At 47.8% G+C, this 18,956-nt stretch overlaps 1 pseudogene; it reads left to right on the top strand.

Moving 5' to 3' along the window:
- The window catches only part of LOC111966560 (plexin-A1-like), a 299,289-nt pseudogene that overhangs the window by 215,627 nt on the left and 64,706 nt on the right, over positions 1-18,956 (top strand).

Here is an 18,956-nt window from a genome sequence, read left to right as displayed (position 1 = left end):
TTAAATTCAGGCTGTAACACAACAAAATGTGGAAAAATGCAATACTTTCTGAAGTTACTGTATTCATGGTATTCATGCATTTAGACAGACATCCTCAGTGCCACCTGTCTCTCCTGCATGTCTGCCAAGCATAATTCCTTCATTCCCTCAAATTTACAATCTGTCTCATCTGGCTTTTTTCCCCTCTTCCCTCTCTCATCTCTCTGATGTTGTGAAAGCATTTCTCCTGTGAGTACACACAGGCATGCACACACACTAGAGGAAGTGCGTCCAATGGCGTCTTGGTAAGCTGCAGTAGCGCTACAGTAAACAGACTGTGAACAGGCGAGGGAGGAGAAGGCCTGCCAAAGATCCCCAGCTCCAACTCTCAGCCCTGCTCAACTTTGGCTGTCTCCATCCCCAATGTCACGGCTCAGAACAGACCAGCCAACTCCACCACTACTGCAGCCAGCCTTACGGAATGGGACAAACGTCTGAGACTGTACCTTTAATTCTTTTGCAATGTCAATTAGCGAAAGCCGGTACCTTCCCATGGTCTCTCACCTTCCGTCGTTAGATATGGGTTCTCCCCACTGTGCTGCGACACTGGCACCGGACTAACTCTTCTCTAGCTCTCCCTGGCAGGGGTAGCTGAGTACCAGGCTGCCCCCTCTTCGGTTCTCCCAGGCGGTGCCTCCTGCTCAGGGATCCAAGCCGGCCACTGATCTCGCCTACTTTAATTATTCAAAGTGTTTTAAATCTTCATTTCTAGATGCCTCAGATCGTTCTAATGGAGGCTGGGGATCATTTCTACATAGAGGAGTTGAGATCCTGGTGAAGGCTTCTTCATGTGGGGTTTGGTCCAATGACAACATCAGGGCCAGCTCCGCTTCCTGTGTTTTCTCTTTAATAATTCCCAGTCATCTAATGCTGCTGTCCTAGTTCTCCCCTTCAGAGAAAGTACTGACTCTAGAGCTCCCGTGGCAACATCAGCATAATACGTGGTCAGTGATCCTGTTTCATGTTTGGTGCAAAGCAAGTTCTTTGTACAGTTTATACAATATCCTTAAGAGTATATTGACGTACCCGTGCAACAGTCTTAGTAACATAATAAAACAATCCCCATCAAAATGAGTCAGTTTCAGCTAGAGATATTAGTTTTTTTGCCGATGGGCTGCGTCTCAATACACCACCCAATACACCACCTTCATACACCACCTTACCAAATATACACCACCTCAATACACCACCTCAATACACCGCCTCAATACACCGCCTCAATACACCGCCTCAATACACCGCCTCAATACACCACCTCAATACACCGCCTCTAATACACCACCTCAATAGACCACCTTCAATACACCGCCTCAATACACCACCTCAATTACACCGCCTCAATACACCGCCTCAATACACCGCCTCAATACACCACCTCAATACACCGACACCTCAATACACCGCCTCAATACACCGCCTCAATTACACCACCTCAATACACCACCTCAATACACCGCCTCAATACACCCACATCAATACACCGCCTTCAATACACCGCCTCAGATACACCGCCTCAATACACCACCTCAATACACCGCCTCAATAACACCGCCTCAAATACACCACCTCAATACACCGCCTCAATACACCACCTCAATACACCGCCTCAATACACCACCTCAATACACCGCCTCAATACACCGCCTCAATACACTGCTGAGCTACAGTGGTGTTTATCAGACCATGAGACATCCTCACCAAAACGTCTGTAGCATCCGAACGGTTTGGCTACAAACTATTATGACCACTCTATGGAGAGACTCTCCGTTTCCCTCTACGACCCCCACAAGTGTCATGGGACTCGTCTAAAGGTAACCCATACAAACAAATACAAGTATGGAGGTAGTTTAGTGCCAACAAAAACAAGGGGTTAAATATGTGTCCCCCCCAAAATGTAATAAGGTCCTAAAACTCAAAAAATCAAACAGCTTAGTTATCTAACAGGTATCAAATATTTTTTATACAATTATTTGATCAAATATTGAATTTGGACATTAAGATCCATGGCATGACCATCTTAAAACAATCCCCCCCTCCTCTGATCTGCAATATTATTAGCCATGAAGATTCAGTTACAGTATGTGGATACTATCTATGAGTCCCTAGCAGATTTCTGACCTTGCATATCTCATCTCTCCAGCTCTTTGGGCTCTCCCTACTCCCCTTGCTCCTCCACATTAGGGCCCAGGAGTGGGCAGACACTCCAAAAGCCTTTTCATGGTTCAAAGTCCCTTTCATTTTACCGCTGAGCTCCTCTGAGAGGTTCATGGTGTCCTATCAAGCACAGTTCTATCACCGTGTCTCACTAGAGGACTAGACCTTGGGAACTTTGTTCATACAACCCATCGACTGTTACTCATTACAACTTTTGTCTTAGTAATATAATTACATAYTTACATAATATAGTTCTGTTTATTGTTGTTTGTTGCGCTGTTATCTTATGGTCGAAACACTATCAATTGTCTGAGCTCAGTATTTCCTAGCATCAGATATGAATAGCACCCTGTGTAATGATCTGGTCTATCTACAGTAACACACACCCCTGGGAGTTGGTTGTGAAAGCTTCAATCGATTTATCACATTTATTCAAGTCTCTGCATGCAGCCCAGATACAGTTTGACAGAAACAGACAGGCCAATCTCTGATAAAACAAAGCCCAGAGTTCCATTTTGTTTGGCTCTAAACAGCTCAGCTCTGTCCAAATGAAGAGGCCAGCAGGGCACAATTGGATTCTGTAGGGAGCGGTAGGCAGGCCTGAAATCACTGAGAGGGCTTGGTTGTGTTGATGGATATGATATGCTGCTCGCTGGCCCCCTTGACCTGTCGGCACATTATTCTTAGGAGAAATCTATGGGGACGTGTATTGGCTCGCATGAAACCCAGCAAATCTCAGAGTGAGATCATATTATTCAGCGTCTCTCTGTCTGTGTCTCCCTCGAGAGATCTAGTCATCATCAAATCAAGAGTCCCTTTTTAGCTCCTCCCTCTCTGTCTGTCTCCCGTTCCTCTCTGTCTGTCCTCCGTTCCTCTTCTGTCTGTCTCCCCGTTCCTCTCTGTCTGTCTCCCGTTCCCTCTGTTCTGTCTCCGTTTCCTCTCGGTCGTTCCCGTTCCTCTCTGTCTGTCTCCCGTTCCTCTCTGTCCTGTCTCCCGTTCCTCAGTCTGTCTGTCTCCCGTTCCCTTCTGTCTGTCCCCGTTCTCTTCTGTCTGTCTCCCGTTCTCTCTGTCGTGTCTCCCGTTCCTCTCTGTCTGTCTCCCGTTCCTCTCTGTCTGTCTCCCGTTCCTCTCTGTCTGTTCCTCCCGTTCCTCTCTGTCTGTCTCCCTCCTCTTGTCTGTCTCCCGTTCCTCTCTGTCTGTCTTCCCGTTCCTCTCTGTCTGTCTCCCGTTCCTCTCTCTGTCTGGTCTCCTCTGTTTCCTCTCTTGTCTGTCTCCCGTTCCCTTGTCTGTCTCCCATTCCTCTCTGTCTGTCTCCCGCTTCCTCTCTGCTGTCTCCCGTCTCTCTGTCTGTCCCCGTTCCTCTGTCTGTCTTCCCGTTTCCTCTCTGTCTGTCTCCCGTTCCTCTCTGTCTGTCTCCCGTTCTCTCTCGTCTCGTTCGTCCTGTCTCCCGTTCCTCTCTGTCTGTCTCCCGTTCCTCTCTGTCTGTCTCCGTCCTCTCTGTCTGTCTCCCGTTCCTCTCTGTCTGTCTCCCGTTCCCTCTGTCTGTCTCCCTTCCTCTCTGTCTTGGTCTCCCGTTCCTCTCTGTCTGTCTCCCTTCCCCTCTGTCTGTCCCGTTCCTCTCTGTCTGTGTTCCCGTTCCTCTCTGTCTGTCTCCCGTTCCTCTCTGTCTGTCTTCCCGTTCCTCTCTGTCTGTCTCCCGTTTCCTCTCTGTCTGTCTCCCGTCTCCTCTGCTGTCTGTTCCCCTCGGTCTTCTCCCGTTCCCCTCTGTCTGTTCCCGTTCCCCTCTGTCTGTGTCCCGTTCCTCTCTGTCTGCTCCCGTTCCTCTCTGTCTGTCTCCCGTTCCTCTCTGTCTGTCTCCCGTTATCCTCTGTCTGTCTCCCGTCTCTCTGTCTGTCTCCCGTTCCTCTCTGTCTGTCTCCGCGTTCCTCTCTGTCTGTCTCCCGTTCCCTCTCTGTCTGTTCTCCCGTTCCTCTCTGTCTGTCTCCCGTTCCTCTCTGTCCTGTCTCCCCGTTCCTCTCTGTCTGTCTCCCGTTCCTCTCTGTCTGTCTTCCCGTTTCCTCTTCTGTCTGTCTCCCGTTCCCTCTCTGTCTGTCTCCCGCCGTTCCTCTCTGTCTGTCTCCCGTTTCCTTTTCTGTCTGTCTCCGTTCCTCTCTGTCTGTCTCCCGTTCCCTCTCTGTCTGTCTCCCGTTCCTCTCTGTCTGTCTTCCCGTTCCTCCTGTCTGTCTCCCGTTCCTCTCTGTCTGTCTTCCCGTTCCTCTCTGTCTGTCTGTCCCGTTCCTCTCTGTCTGTCTCCCGTTTCCTCTCTGTCTGTCTCCCGTTCCCCTCTGTCTGTCTCCCGTTCCTCTCTGTCTGTCTCCCGTTTCCTCTCTGTCTGTCTCCCGTTCCTCTCTGTCTGTCTCCCGTTCCTCTCTGTCTGTCTCCCGTTCCTCTCTGTCTGTTCTCCCGTTCCTTCTCTGTCTGTCTCCCGTTCCTCTTGTCTGTCTCCCGTTTCTCTGTCTGTCTCCCGTTCCCTCTCGTCTGTCTCCGTTCCTCTCTGTCTGTCTCCCGTTCCTCTTGTCTGTCTCCCGTTCCTCTCTGTCTGTCTTCCCGTCCTCTCTGTCTGTCTCCCGTTCCTCTCTGTCTGTCTCCCGTTCCTCTCTGTCTGTCTCCCGTTCCTCTCTGTCTGTCTCCCGTTCCTCTCTTCTGTCTCCCGCTTCCTCTCTGTCTGTCCCCGTTCCTCTCTGTCTGTCTTCCCGTTCCTCTCTGTCTGTCTCCCGTCCCTCTGTCTGTCTCCCGTTCCTCTCTGTCTGTCTCCCGCTTCCTCTCTGTCTGTCTCCCGTTCCTCTCTGTCTGGTCTCCCGTTCCTCTCTGTCTGTCTCCCGTTCCTTCTCTGTCTGTCTCCCGTTCCTCTATGTCTGTCTCCCGTTCCTCTATGTCTGTCTCCCGTCCTCTCTGTCTGTCTCCCGTTCCTCTATGTCTGTCTTCCCGTTCCTCTCTGTCTGTCTCCCGTTCCTCTCTGTCTGTCTCCGTACTTCTGTTGTCTCCCGTTACCGTCTGTCTGTCTCCCGTTACCTTCTGTCTGTCTCCCGTTCCTCTCTGTCGTCTTCCCGTTCCCCTCTGTCTGTCTCCCTTTCCCTCTCTGTCGTCTCCCGTTACCTCTCTGTCTGTCTCCCGTTCCCCTCTGTCTGTCTCCCGTTCCCCTCTGTCTGTCTCCCGTTCCTCTCTGTCTGTCTCCCGTTCCTCTCTGTCTGTCTCCCGTTCCTCTATCGTGTGTCTTCCCGTTCCTCTCTGTCTGTCTCCCGTTCCTCTTCTGTCGTCTCCCGTTCCCCTCTGTCTGTCTCCCGTTCCTCTTCTGCTGTCTCCCGTCCTCTATGTGTGTCTCCCGTCCTCTCTGTCTGTCTCCCATTCCTCTCTGTCTGTCTCCCGTTCCCCTCTGTCTGTCTCCCGTTCCTCTCTGTCTCTTCCCGTTCTCTCTCTGGTCTGTCTCCCCGTTCCTCTCTGTCTGTCTCCCGTTCCTCTATGTGTGTCTCCCGTTCCTCTCTGTCTGTCTCCCGTTCCTCTCTGTCTGTCTCCCGTTACTCTCTGTCTGTCTCCCTTCCTCTCTGTCTCGTCTCCCGTTCCTCTATGTGTGCTCCCGTTCCTCTCTGTCTGTCTCCCGTTCCTCTCTTTCGTCTCCCGTTCCTCTGTCTGTCTCCCGTTCCTCTCTGTCTGTCTCCCGTTCCTCTCTGTCTGTCTCCCGTTCCTCTATGTGCCGTCTCCCGTTCCCCTCTGTCTGTCTCCCGTTCCCCTCTGTCTGTCTCCCCGTTCCTCTTCTGTCTGTCTCCCGTTCCTCTCTGTCTGTCTCCCGTTCCTTCTGCCTGTCTGTCTTCCCGTTCCCCTGTCTGTCTCCCGTTCCTCTCTGTCTGTCTCCCGTTCCTCTCTGTGTGTTGAGCTGGATGATGTGGGTCCTGCTCCTTGCTCATGGGATGTATCAGTAATCCAGTGGGTTGTGGCAGCTCTCCAAAAGGGGACCATCACACTRTCCCAAWTGCGCYGCCGGTGTGCAAAACCCGCAAATCCAGACAAACAAATGGTGTAATGGGTCCGCATTCAAAAATATGRCTCATAAAGCTTACTGCAGTTTTCGTTGTTTTTAAAGTTATCTTTACTGCATTAGGGATCGCATACTCTGCAGCTCTGCAGCTCTCCCCTCCTCGCCCCACCACACAGCACACCCCTCTGTCAATCACAAAGCTACTCATCTATCAACACCCCTTGCCGCCAGCAGTGACACACCATCCTTCATGGTGGATTAGAATTGGCCAGGGGGCCTGAAGGAGGAGGCCCATGAGGTCACAGCCAGCAGCCCCACAGAGAACACCTCAGCATCCCATGATGACATCATCTCATACTGTAGCAATCATGCAGGGTCAATGGGAGATAGAATCATCCAAATGAGAAACTAGGAAGACCCTTGTTCCTCCCTCCATGGCCTACAAACACCATCCTCTCCCTCTGCTAGTATTTTTAGAAGAATCATATTTCAAACCTGTTGSAGAAGACGGAAGAGACTTGACTGTCTCTCTTTCTGTCTGTCTGTCTCTCTCTCTCTTGTTCTGCTGTTTGTTATGTAAGCCCTGCTTAATCTTCTAAGACTGCAACCTCTGCAGTGTTACACGGCTTGATGGGAGGGGAAAATCAAATGCTAACAGAAATCTGTTGCCAGAGGGGGCATGTCTGGAGGCTGCTTTTCAACAAAACAAACACCATGCAGACTAGCAAGCCCTGCGGAGCTGCCGGGGCCAGGCTAGCACTAAGAGGAGGAAATGGGAGAAGTAGAGATGAGTCTGGAGCCAGAAAACCCACTCATCTTTATCTGCTGCTGGCTGACACCTTATGCCTTCTTCCTGTTTGCCCTCCAGACAGGTTCCTCTGCAGCGCTCTGACTCCCAACCCCACAACCCCAGGGTTAGATTGGTGTTTTGGAGCAGGGACAGCTGTAAGCTGCCTCTCTCTGTCTCTCCCAGAGTTTCAGCCTCGTTTTCCCCCGAGGGGTTGAGGGCAACACAAATAATCAGCCAAACACTCTCCCCTTTGGTGAACCCCTGACTCTCCTCCTGACTCTCATTCCCACCTTAATAAACGACTCCCAGGGCCATGTCTCACCTCTTCTTGATTCACAGCACCAGGGGAGAGAGGGGATAAAGTGTGAGGGGAGCACTGAGAGCAGCAAACCTAACCTGGAGCCCCAGCTCACACAAGCCTCTCTCTCTCTCTCTCTCTCTCTCTCTCTCACTGTCTAAATTCAATTCAAAGGGCTTTATTGGAATGGTTAAACATATGTTTACACTCACAAAAGTTTCAAAGGAATAGAGACATTTCAAATGTATATTATGGTTATAAACAGTGTTGTAATGATGTGCAAATAGTTAAAGTACAACTGGGAAAATAAATACACATAGACATTGTATTTACAATATGTGAGTTTATCAAAATTGGATTTGTTTTCTAATTCTTTGTGGGTCTGTGTAATCTGAGGGAAGTATGTGTCTCTAATATGGTCATACATTTGGCAGGAGGTTAGGAAGCACTTCATTTTCGACCTCATTTTGTGGGCAGTGTGCACATAGGTCTGCATACTGCGACCTTTCTCAATAGCAAGGCTATGTTCACTTAGTCTCTACATAGTCAAAGCTTTCCTTCGTTTTTGGTCAGCCACAGTGGTCAGGTATTCTGCCACTGTGTACTCTCTGTTTAGGGCCAAATAGCTTTTCAGTTTGCTCTTTTTGTTGTTGTTAATTCTTTCCAATTTGTCAAGTAATTATCTTTTTGTTTCCTCATGATTTTGTTGGGTCTAATTGTGTTACTGTCCTGGACCAGCTTTCTTATGGGATTCTTCTCTAGGTTAATCTCTCTGTAGGTGATAGGTTTGGGAATCGCTTCCTTTTAGGTGGTTGAAGTATTTAACTATTTTTGATAACTAGTGGGTATCATCTTAATTCTGCTCTGCATGTATTCTTTGTTTTTTTGCGGTGTACATGGAAGATGTTTTTGCAGAATTCTGCATGCAGAGTCTCAATTTGGTGTTTGTCCCATTTTATGAATTTTGGGGTTGGTGAGCGGACCACAGACCTTACAACCATAAAGGGCAATGGGTTCTATAACTGATTCAAGTTTCCTAATTGGGATGTTGAATTTTATGTTCCTATTTGATGGCGTAGAAGGCCCTTCTTGCCTTGTCTCTCAGATGGTTCACAGCTTTGTGGAAGTTACCTGTGGTGCTGATGTTTAGGCCGAGGTATGTATAGTTTTCTGTGTGTTCTAGGGCAACGGTGTCTAGATGGAATTTGTATTTGTGGTCCTGGCAACTGGAACTTTTTTGGAACACTATGATTTTTGTCTTACTGAGATTTACTGTCAGGGCCCAGGTCTGACAGAATCTGTGTAGAAGATCTAGGTGCTGCTGTAGGCCCTCCTTGGTTGGGGACAGAAGCAGCAGATCATCAGCAAACAGTAGAGATTTGACTTCAGATTCTAGTAGGGTGAGGCCGGGTGCTGCAGACTGTTCTAGTGCCCTTGCCAATTTGTTGATATGGACAATATACACAAAAGTATGTGAACACCCCTTCAAATTAGTGGATTCGGTGTATAAAATTGAGCACACAACCATGCAATCTCCATGGACAAACAGAAGAATGGCCTTACTGAAGAGCTCAGTGACTTTCAACATGGCACCGTCATGTCAACTGTTAATGCTGTTATTGTGTAGTGTAAACATCTAGGCCGCGAAGTGGTAGGCCACACAAGCTCACAGAACGGGACCGCCGAGTGCTGAAGAGCGTAACGCGTAAAAAACATCTGTCCTTGGTTATAACACTCACTACCGAGTTCCAAACTGGAAGCAACCTCAGCACAATAACTGTTCATCGGGAGCTTTGTGAAATGGGTTTCCATAGCCGAGCAGCCGCACACAAGCCTAAGATCACCATGCGCAATGCCAAGCATCTGCTGGAGTGGTGTAAAGCTCGCCGCGATTGAACTCTGGAGCAGTGGAATCTCGCTCTCTGGAGTGATGAATCACACTTAACCATCTGGCAGTCCGACGGACAAATCTGGATTTGGCGGATGACAGGAGAACGCTACCTGCCCGAATACATAGTGAAAACTGTAAAGTTTGGTGGATTATGAATAATGGTCTGGGGCTGTTTGTCACGTTCCTGCCCTGTTTTCTGTTGTTTTGTATGTGTTAGTCGGTCAGGGCGTGAGTGTGGGTGGGCATTTCTATGTTATGTGTTTCTATGTTGGGTTTAATGTGCCTGATATGGTTCTCAATTAGAGGCAGGTGTTTGACGTTCCTCTGATTGAGAACCATATTTAAGGTAGGCTGTTCTCACTGTTTGTTTGTGGGTGATTGTCGCTGTGTCTGTGTTTATTGCACCACACGGTACTGTCTCGTCTCGTTCGTTCATTCATTCATTCATTCATTCATTCATTTCGTTCGTTCTTTCCTGTTCGTGCGTTCATTGTTTTTTATGTTCACAAGTTCAGGTCTGTTTAACGTCGTTTGTTGTTTTGTAGTTTATGCAAGTGTTTTTCGTGTTCGTCTTCATTAAATAAATCATTTATGTCTACATACCTCGCTGCGTGTTGGTCCGACCCATGCTCCTCCTCGTCTGAGGAGGAGAACGAATATGACGGTCGTTACACTGTTTCTCATGGTTCGGGCTAGGCCCATTAGTTCCAGTGAAGGGAAATCTTAATTCTACAGCATACAATGACATTCTAGACGATTCTGTGCTTCCAATGTTGTGGCAACAATTTGGGGAAGGCCCTTTCCTGTTTCAGCATGACAATGCCCCCGATCTCGACAAAATGGTTTGTCGAGATCGGTGTGGAAGAACATGACTGGCCAGCACAGAGCCCTGACCTCAAACCCATCAAACACCTTAGGGATTAATTGGAACACCGACTGTGAGCCAGGCCTAATCGCCCAACATCAGTGCCTTCCCAGAAGAGTGTTTGTGTACATGGATTTTATAATGTTGTATTTTTTCCCCCCAACGTCACTTTCCATCAATTTGTATAGCAGAACCTCATGCCAAATTGAGTCAAAAGCTTCTTTGAAATCAACAGAGCATGACAAGACTTTGCCTTTGTTTTGTTTGTTTGTCAATTAGGGTGTGCAGGGTGAATACGTGGTCTGTCGTACAGTAATTTGGTGAAAAGCCCATTTGACATTTGCTCAGTACATTGTTTTCACTGAGAAAATGTACGTTTCTCTCTCTCTTTCTCTCTCTTTCTCTCTCTTTCTCTCTCTTTCTCTCTCTTCTCTCTCTCTCTCTCTTTCTCTCCCTCTCTCTGTCTTTCTCCCTTTCTGTCATTTCAAAGGAAATAAAGGAGTGAATAAAGGAAAGCGAGAAACCACTTCAAAGGAATCCCCCTGGTAAACCATTGTTCCATTGTACTCTGGAAGAGTGCAATCTGATACACACTTTCAACTCTGTTTTGACACCTGTCAGGACTGGCAATGAAATAGTTTCTATTTTTTTTCCACCTCTTTTTGTTGATCTCTTTTTTTCTCCTTCTCTTGCCCTCAACTTGTGTGCATCATCAGTTCCCTTCTGAACGTGGCAGGACTTTGTCTCATGGCTCTGGCTGATCCGTAATGAGAACCAGAGGTTGGGAGGTTGCGGCCTGTGCCCCAGCTGGATGGCAATGTCTGGAGCTGATGTTTGAGTTTGGCTGGGCTGGGTGCTGAGTGCTGCAGGATGTGGTTCTGTCTACGACCCTCCAGTCCATGCCAATGCACCAGGCCTCTGAGGTTTCTGCTGCAGGCATGCGGGCCATGTGTTGGCACAGTTGGGGCCAGAGTGTGATTCAGACTGAGGAGTTAGCAGTCTGTCTGTCTCTGTCTCTGCACTGTCTGGCCAGAGACACGTGTTTTACATACCACAGAGGGAGGCTGCGGTTTGCCTGACCCGCGCTACCCAGACAGTCAGCGATAGCAGCGTTACACTGGTTTGGTGGGAAGAGGACTGTTTCACTTCTTTGTTCTGGGAACAGACTGCGCACAAATGCACACAGACACACACAACACGCACACGCCACACACACACACACACACACACACACACACACACACACACACACACACACACACACACACAACTTTACTTCTCCTTTCTTCCTGAAGTCAGTCCCTATCAGAGGCTGGAGGCAGTTCATTAAGCGTGTTGTTTACGCTTGTCTGTTCCCCACCTGTGTGCAGTGAATACTAAAGCCAGGCTACCAGCACAACGTCTCGTTCGGACTCAGAGCAGCCCGCCTGGAATTGATCCTTCTCCCTCTTTGCTGCCTTAGAATTGGGGATTCATTCACAAGCCCCATTATTCTTGTTTCGCTGTTTGAGTTTGTGTATCACCCAATTCCATTACGTCCAATGATTTTCTTTGCCCAATGGCTTCCGATTCAAATTGCAATTTCAAGTCATTACCTGCACTTAATTTAACGCTGGTTTAGCAAAGCACAAACTGATATACAAATATACGATGCTGAGCTTACGGTAATAATGATTCAAGAAATTAAAGTTCCAATGAATATTTTGGGAGTGTTGGTATGAAAGGACAATAGAGCACCCGTATTTATTAGTCATCTGGACCTTCCTTATCCTCAGTAGTAGTCTCCCTATTGTCCTGAGGCGAATCCTATACATTTCTTCTAGCTTAGTATCAAGAGTCTTTCATTGTCTCTTACATAGTAATTGAAGATGGAAGCAAGGCTGTCCAGAGGGAAATTGCATCATACTCTATTTATTCAGCAAATGAGAGAAGGGGAGAAGAGGAGAGGAGAGCAGAATAAGGGAGAGGAGAGGTGAATAGGGGAGGGAAGAGGAGAGGGTAGAAGAAAAGAGGGGGGGAAAGAGGGTAGGAGAGGAGAGTGAGAGGAGGGAGGGGAGGGGAGAGGAGAGGGTAGGAGAGGAGGGAAGATTAGGGCAAAGGAGGAGAGCGGAGAGGAAACGAGGAGAGCTGTGGTGGAACACAGTTTAATAACAAGACTGCAGACGCAGGCAATTAAATCTGCAGCCCAATAGAAGAGCCTGGCTGCCTGGTGTCACAGAGCCCTGTGTTGGCTTCTGAGCAGGAGTCTGTTTACACAGCCCAGCTCATGATAAGAAGCTTCACTCACACACAGGGATGATATGGTCAGTGCTGTCTATAGAGTATACTATAGACAATAGTCTGCCAGACCTGGAACTTTGAATTAAAATAGTAATCATATTATGTTTGAAATTCTTCAAATGTCTACAAATGTTGATATTGGAATAGTTTTAGCTTAAGGTACAGTTTTATTATAAATTTTTTAGATTTAGGCTTGGCTCTTCATTTTTCCTGCTGACAAAGGCTGTCTGCTGTCTGGACTTGTTTGTCTAGCTTATTGGCAATGACTCATTTGAATAGGAAGAGTAAGAACACATTTCATTCACTCACATTACCATGGTACTGTTCATGTTTTTGCTATGTAACTGTTTGGAATAGTAATATTCATTGTTTACAGCCTGTTGCTAAATCTTGTGTGGGAGAAGATGGCGTCTATTAGTTAAATGCAACTATATCAACAAATACATTTTTCCTTTGCCAAGTGTGTCCGTGGTTGCCCATCTCCTGTTCGTTGATGTACATCTTAAGCTGCCCGTTGCTCTGTTCCTGTTCGCTCCAGTGCCCTTGTGTTGGGATCAGGGCCAGGAGAGGACACCAGACAGCACGGACTGCTCTTCCCATTGATTACCTGGACTGGATTTGAATGGACTGGCTCTTTTGCCCAGACCATGCCAAAACCTTTAAATGGCATAAACACTAGAATCGCTTCATTGTGTTTCTTTTTTTCACACTGTCTTGCTAATCGGTTGGCATGGCAATGACCTCTGTGGACGCTAATCTGCCACCCCCACCTCCAGAAATATGCCAGTTTCTCTGAGCAATTAGGGCCATTACATGGCTTCATACAATTAGAAATACTGCATTCCTCTGTCTTCCTCACAGTTGGTTGTGTCTGTACATGTTGTATAACTCTGTGCTTAAAGCTCACACACTGTGCATCAAGACCGCTTTCAAAATCACTAATGCCATCTACAGTACAACTGCATTGCTATATTTACACTACATGGCTCGTCCAACATCTCATTCCAAAATCATGGGCATTAATACACAGTTGGTCCCCCCTTTGCTGCTATAACAGCCTCCACACTTCTGGGAAGACTTTCCACTAGATGTTGGAACATTGCTGCGGGGACTTGCTTCCATTCAGCCATAAGAGCATTAGTGAGGTCGGGCACTGATGTTGGGCGATTAGGCCTGGCTCACAATTGGCATTCCCAATTCATCCTAGTCCAGTTCTTCCACACCGATCTCGACCAACCATTTTTGTATGGACCTGGCTTTGTGCATGGGGGCATTGTCATGTTGAAACAGGAAAGGGCCTTCCCCAAACTGCCACAAAGTTGGAAGCACAGAATCGTCTAGAATGTCATTGTATGCTTTAGCGTTAAGATTTCCCTTCACTGGAACTAAGGGGCCTAGCCCGAACCATGAAAAACAGCCCKAGACCAGACCTCGTCCACCAAACTTTACAGTTGGCACTATGCATTGGGGCAGGTAGTGTTCTCCTGGCCTCCGCCACACTTAGATTCGTTCGTCGGACTGCCAGACGGTGAAGCGTCATTCATCACTCCAGAGAACGAGTTTCCACTGCTCCAGAGTCCAATGGCAGCGAGCTTTACACAACTCCAGCCGACGCTTGGCATTGAACACGCTTGGCACTTAGGCCTGTGTTCAGCTGCTCGGCCATGGAAACCCATTTCATGAAGCTCCCGACGAACAGTTATTCTGCTGATGTTGCTTCCAGAGGCAGTTTGGAACTCGATATTTGTATTAGTATTTATATTTATTATGGATCCTCATTAGGTGCTGCCAAAGCAGCAGCTACTCTTACTGGGGTCCAGCAAAATTAAGGCAGTTTATACAATTTTAAAAGAATACAATCACAGATTTCACAACACACTGTGTGCCCTCAGGCCCATACTCCACCACTACCACATGTCTGCATGACTAAATCCATGTGTATGTATAGTGTGTATGTTATCGTGTGTGTGTATGCATGTGTCTGTGCCAATGTTTGTGTTGCTTCACAGTCCCCGCCGTTCCATAAGGAGTTTGTTAAATCTAATTTTACTGCGTCAGTTACTTGATGTGGAATAGAGTTCCATGTAGTCATGGCTCTATGTAGTACTGTGCGCCTCCCATAGTCTGTTCTGGACTTGCGGACTGTGAAGAGACCTCTTGTGGCATGTCTTATGGGGTAGTGAATGTTGCAATCGAGGACAGACGATATTTACCCGCTACACGTTTCAGCACTGTCCCGTTCTGTGAGCTTGTGTGGCCTACCACTTCACGATTGAGACGTTGTTGCTCTTAGACGTTTTGACTTCCCAATAACAGGTCTTCCAGTTGACCAGGGAAAGGTGGCATTCTATGACAGTGCCACGTTGAAAGTCACTGAGCTCTTCAGTACAGGCTATTCTACTGCCAATGTTTGTGGAGATTGCATGGCTGTGTGCTCTTTTTTTTTTTTTTTTTTTTTTTTACAGTTGTCAGCAATGGGTGTGGCTGAAATAGTTGATATCCACTAATTTGAAGGGGTGTCCACATACTTTTCCAGTCCAGTAAATGTCCAGTCCTCCATTTCCTTAGTTCTAGCTGCTTACAGAATAGGAGCCTAACCATGGTCTCTCTCCCTGTTCCCAGGAGTGTCCCCAGATCCTGCCATCCACCCAGATCTACATCCCAGTGGGGGTGATGAAGCCCATCACCCTGCTGGCTAAGAACCTGCCTCAGCCCCAGTCTGGACAGAGGAACTACGAGTGTATCTTCCACATCCAGGGAGCCACCTACAGCGTCACCGCCCTGCGCTTCAACAGCACCAGCATCCAGTGTCAGAGGACCTCGGTGATTACCATAACTGTCCTGTCTTATTCTGCTGTCCTCCACCCCATTCTGTACCGTACTACCACCCCCAACCCAACCACCGTCCTAGTCATACAGTGTAGTCATAGGTAATGCATGATAGAGGTTGTGTTTGTTTATGTGTGATTCTCTCTCTGTGTGTATCAGTGTGATCACCTTCCTTTAAAAAAAAATTAGATGCCAGCCTGAGTGTTTCTATCTTCTTGCTTTTACCTCCCTTTGGTTCCTCCTTCCTCTCTCCCCTGTTCTTTTGATATCTGCCAGTTTAGTTATAATAGAACCAGCAGCATCCATCCTCAGCCATTATCTACCATGCTCTCCTTTCTCCCACCTCCCTCCCTCTTTCCTGCTCTCTCTCTCTCTCTCTCTCCTCTGTTTCCCCACTCTCTCTCTCTCTTTTTCTCCCATTGAGCCGTAGGTTTGTTCAGCTAGCTCAGCCTGATGAAACACGCAGCTGTATATTCACTTTGACGGACTGCCGCCCATCTGCAGTCATTAACGGGTAGAGTGGTCCCGTGCGTTTGACAGAGGCATGACACTCGTCTGCGCTCCTTTATTGATGCCCATTATAGTACTCTCTCTCCCTCTCACTCGAGAAACTCTTGGCACTTCTGAAGGGAACCTAATTACGCAGCTAAGAGCGCGAGGAGAGCTGTCTCACTAAACAGGCCTTTATCGACTGTTTGCTGTCGCAGCCATTTCAAATCAACAGCCTCTGCCCGCTCAGCCAATGGCATGCCATTTCTCCATTGGATATGAGCCGCAGACAAAGCTATATGGGTGTAAACAATCAGCTAGGGCTGCCAAGCAACTGGCTACACAATAAGGGGATCATCAGGGCCAAGAAAACATTGTAGCTGTCTCATGGTAACAGACAGCATGATATGTTGTTATGGTTAGTATGCATCATGCACCAAATGGTGTTTATAATGTACGTTTTTCAGCTTGTAGGGCGAGGCTAGTCCAACCTGCATCCCTCTGCCTTCTCTGTGTAGTCAGTCAGTCAGTCAGTCAGTCAGTCAGTCAGTCAGTCAGTCAGTGTGCTGCTGGTGGCAGAGGGAGGCAGGGAAACACACTGTAACATGTCGTTGCCACTACTCAGCAAGCCAGACAAGCTGGCAATTTTAATATGGAACGGCAATTTCAGTCGTGTTCATTTCCACAGTTAAATCACGTCAGTTAAATTAGACCAATTACTTAACATTCTGTGATTTAGCGCGAGTGCAGCATGTCTCTGTTCAGAGCTTTCTTATTAAATTAAGTTATTAGCATATTTACCGTGGCACGGGGTGGTCATACGGAAGGAAGACCACAGCTTTTTCTAACTTGTCAGACAGACCCAAGTTTCTTTAACATGCCTTCACTGTACCCAGCAGGCCTCATTCAGCCCTCAAGGATGGCTCGTTCCCTCTCACTGGCCACGTCACTTTACTGAACCAGAAAGTCCACTTCTCTCACTGAGGGCAGAATAAACAGTGCAGGCAGAACTCCAGGTAGAACCTGGAGCAGGACACCAGCCTTGACCTGTGATGGAGCCCAGGCCTCCTGTGATGGAGCCCAGGCCTCCTGTGAGAGCCCAGGCCTCCTGTGAGAGCCCCAGATAGATCCTCTCATCATTAGATCAGTAGTAGTTAGTTGTCGGCGTGTGCTTGAGGTGTATTGACCTCTTCGTCTCTAAAATGCGAACAGTTAATAAAACATGAACATTCGTTAAGGGAGCGAGAGACGGAGATAGAGAGAGAGAGAGAGCCAGGCGGATCGATTGAGTAAACAAGAGAGGTGCACTGTAGTGTGTTCTGCCGTGTGCTGTGGACTATCATTGAGTTTATTAGCTCATCGGCCCGTCTCTCTGCTGACCAGAGAACAGAACAGAGAGAACGACACATCCATCCTGCTCTAGTGTTTACACTGTAGAGACACTGTAGTCAACCTAGTGTTTACCATCAATCTCCAGAGAGGAGTGTTGGTGTATGTGTGGATGGATGGATTCATGTGTATCGACGGAGCATGTTGGAGTGTGTGTGTGTGTGTGTGTGTGTGTGTGTGTGTGTGTGTGTGTGGGTGTGTGTGTGTGTGTGTGTGTGTGTGTGGTGTGTGTGTGTGTGTGTGTGTGTGTGTGTGTGTGTGTGTGGTGGTGTGTGTGTGTGTGTGTGTGTGTGTGTGGTGTGTAGGTGTGTTAGGTGTGGTTAGGTGTGTTTGTGTGATAGGTCTTGCAGACACAGAGGACTGAGTTGGAGAGTTAACATCAATCCTGCGGAGCACCTACACCTTCTCTTAGTAAGAAATACATGCCAATTAAAATTGGCTGCTGAGGCCAAGCTATCCCATAAGGATGATGTCATTCATGATCTAACTAGCTCATATCCTGTATCTGTAGGTCCGTTTTAGAGTCCTTCCACCATACTATTTGATCAGTTAGAGTGGAGAGGGAGAGCCAGAAGGAGAGCTTGGAGCACAGGGGAGAAATACAGAGAGATCATATCAGGGAAAGCTTCATCATATTGGCTTCCTCTCTGGGAGATGGCTGGCCTCTCTCTCCCCTCTGGAACCCCCCCCCCCCACAATGATTGAAGTGGGAAAAGGAGGGGAGATCTTGTCCAGGATCTCCCCTTCAGCAGCTTCAGTCTCTCAGCCTTGGTAGGAAAAGGACGAGGCCTGTCAGGTGGCTTTGATAGGATCTAAGTCATTCCCGTGCAGATAACATGATGATGAATTGTATTGGTCCAGCAGAGCGACTGGCAACCCCGGGATCAGCGCAGGTCCCTTTAACTGAGGGAGAAAAGAAAATGGTAGTAGAGGGTGAGAAGGAAAGGATGGGTCGTCTAATGAGACGAGGGAACAGAGGAGCTGGAGAGATGTGTTTTTATATGGGGCAGAGGGAGAGAGAGGTGGGAGGAGAGACAGAGAGAAGCATAGAGAGAATAACAGAAAGAGATAGTGAACAACAGAAAGAAGGGGGGGGGGGGGTTATGTTACAGAACAGAATGTAAGGTGATTGGTCCCAGCATCATGATCCATGCTCCGGTGGCGGTCCTACAGCCACTACTGCTGTGTGTTTATTGCCTGCAGGGTAGTAGAATACTCCCGCCTGGCCTGACCGCTCAGTCCCTCTCTTCCACTCTCCACCCCCACCACCATGGACCCAGAGCTGGAGAGGACAGGTTGGTCCACTTAACTGTAAACTCTGTTTGGTGCTGTGTTTCCTCCATTCCTCAGAGCCCATCGGGCGGGAGAAGAAGACACACACACAGAGTACCATTCTGCTGTTAAACAAAAAGCTGTTTGGATTGCATTWGATTTCATGTTTGTGTTTCCACAGGGGTGACAACAACAGAGCAAATTTGACTGTGAGACTGTCTACCATGTCCTTATTTGACATTGCTCAAAGAAAGATGCGTTGTAGACCATTATGCTTGTTATTATCATGTATTACCTGTGGAGTACACACACAGCCTAGTCTGGCCATGTCTCAGATCTGAGAAGGATAGAGCCAATAAGACTTGTTCACTGTCTGTTTATGCATTATTGAACCTAGTGCTTGCATTTAACACACAATCGCACATTCTTGCACAGCAGGGACATACACTCTCACATGACTCGATACACATTCATGGAGACATAAGCACATACAGTACTGTATGTATAGATAGCATACACAGTTCTCCAGTGGGGTTTAAAACTCCAGAATCAGGCATATGGAAATGCTTCCCATGAACACTAACTAGCTGTACCAGACTCTGGACGCCCAGCATCAGCACAATATTGGCCTGTTTTTAAGTGATTTAT

Source organism: Salvelinus sp. IW2-2015, linkage group LG7 (assembly GCF_002910315.2).
Source record: "Salvelinus sp. IW2-2015 linkage group LG7, ASM291031v2, whole genome shotgun sequence".
Taxonomy (NCBI): domain Eukaryota; kingdom Metazoa; phylum Chordata; class Actinopteri; order Salmoniformes; family Salmonidae; genus Salvelinus; species Salvelinus sp. IW2-2015.
The sequence above is the reverse complement of the archived record's forward strand: the minus strand, read 5'-3'. Positions and strand labels throughout refer to the sequence as shown.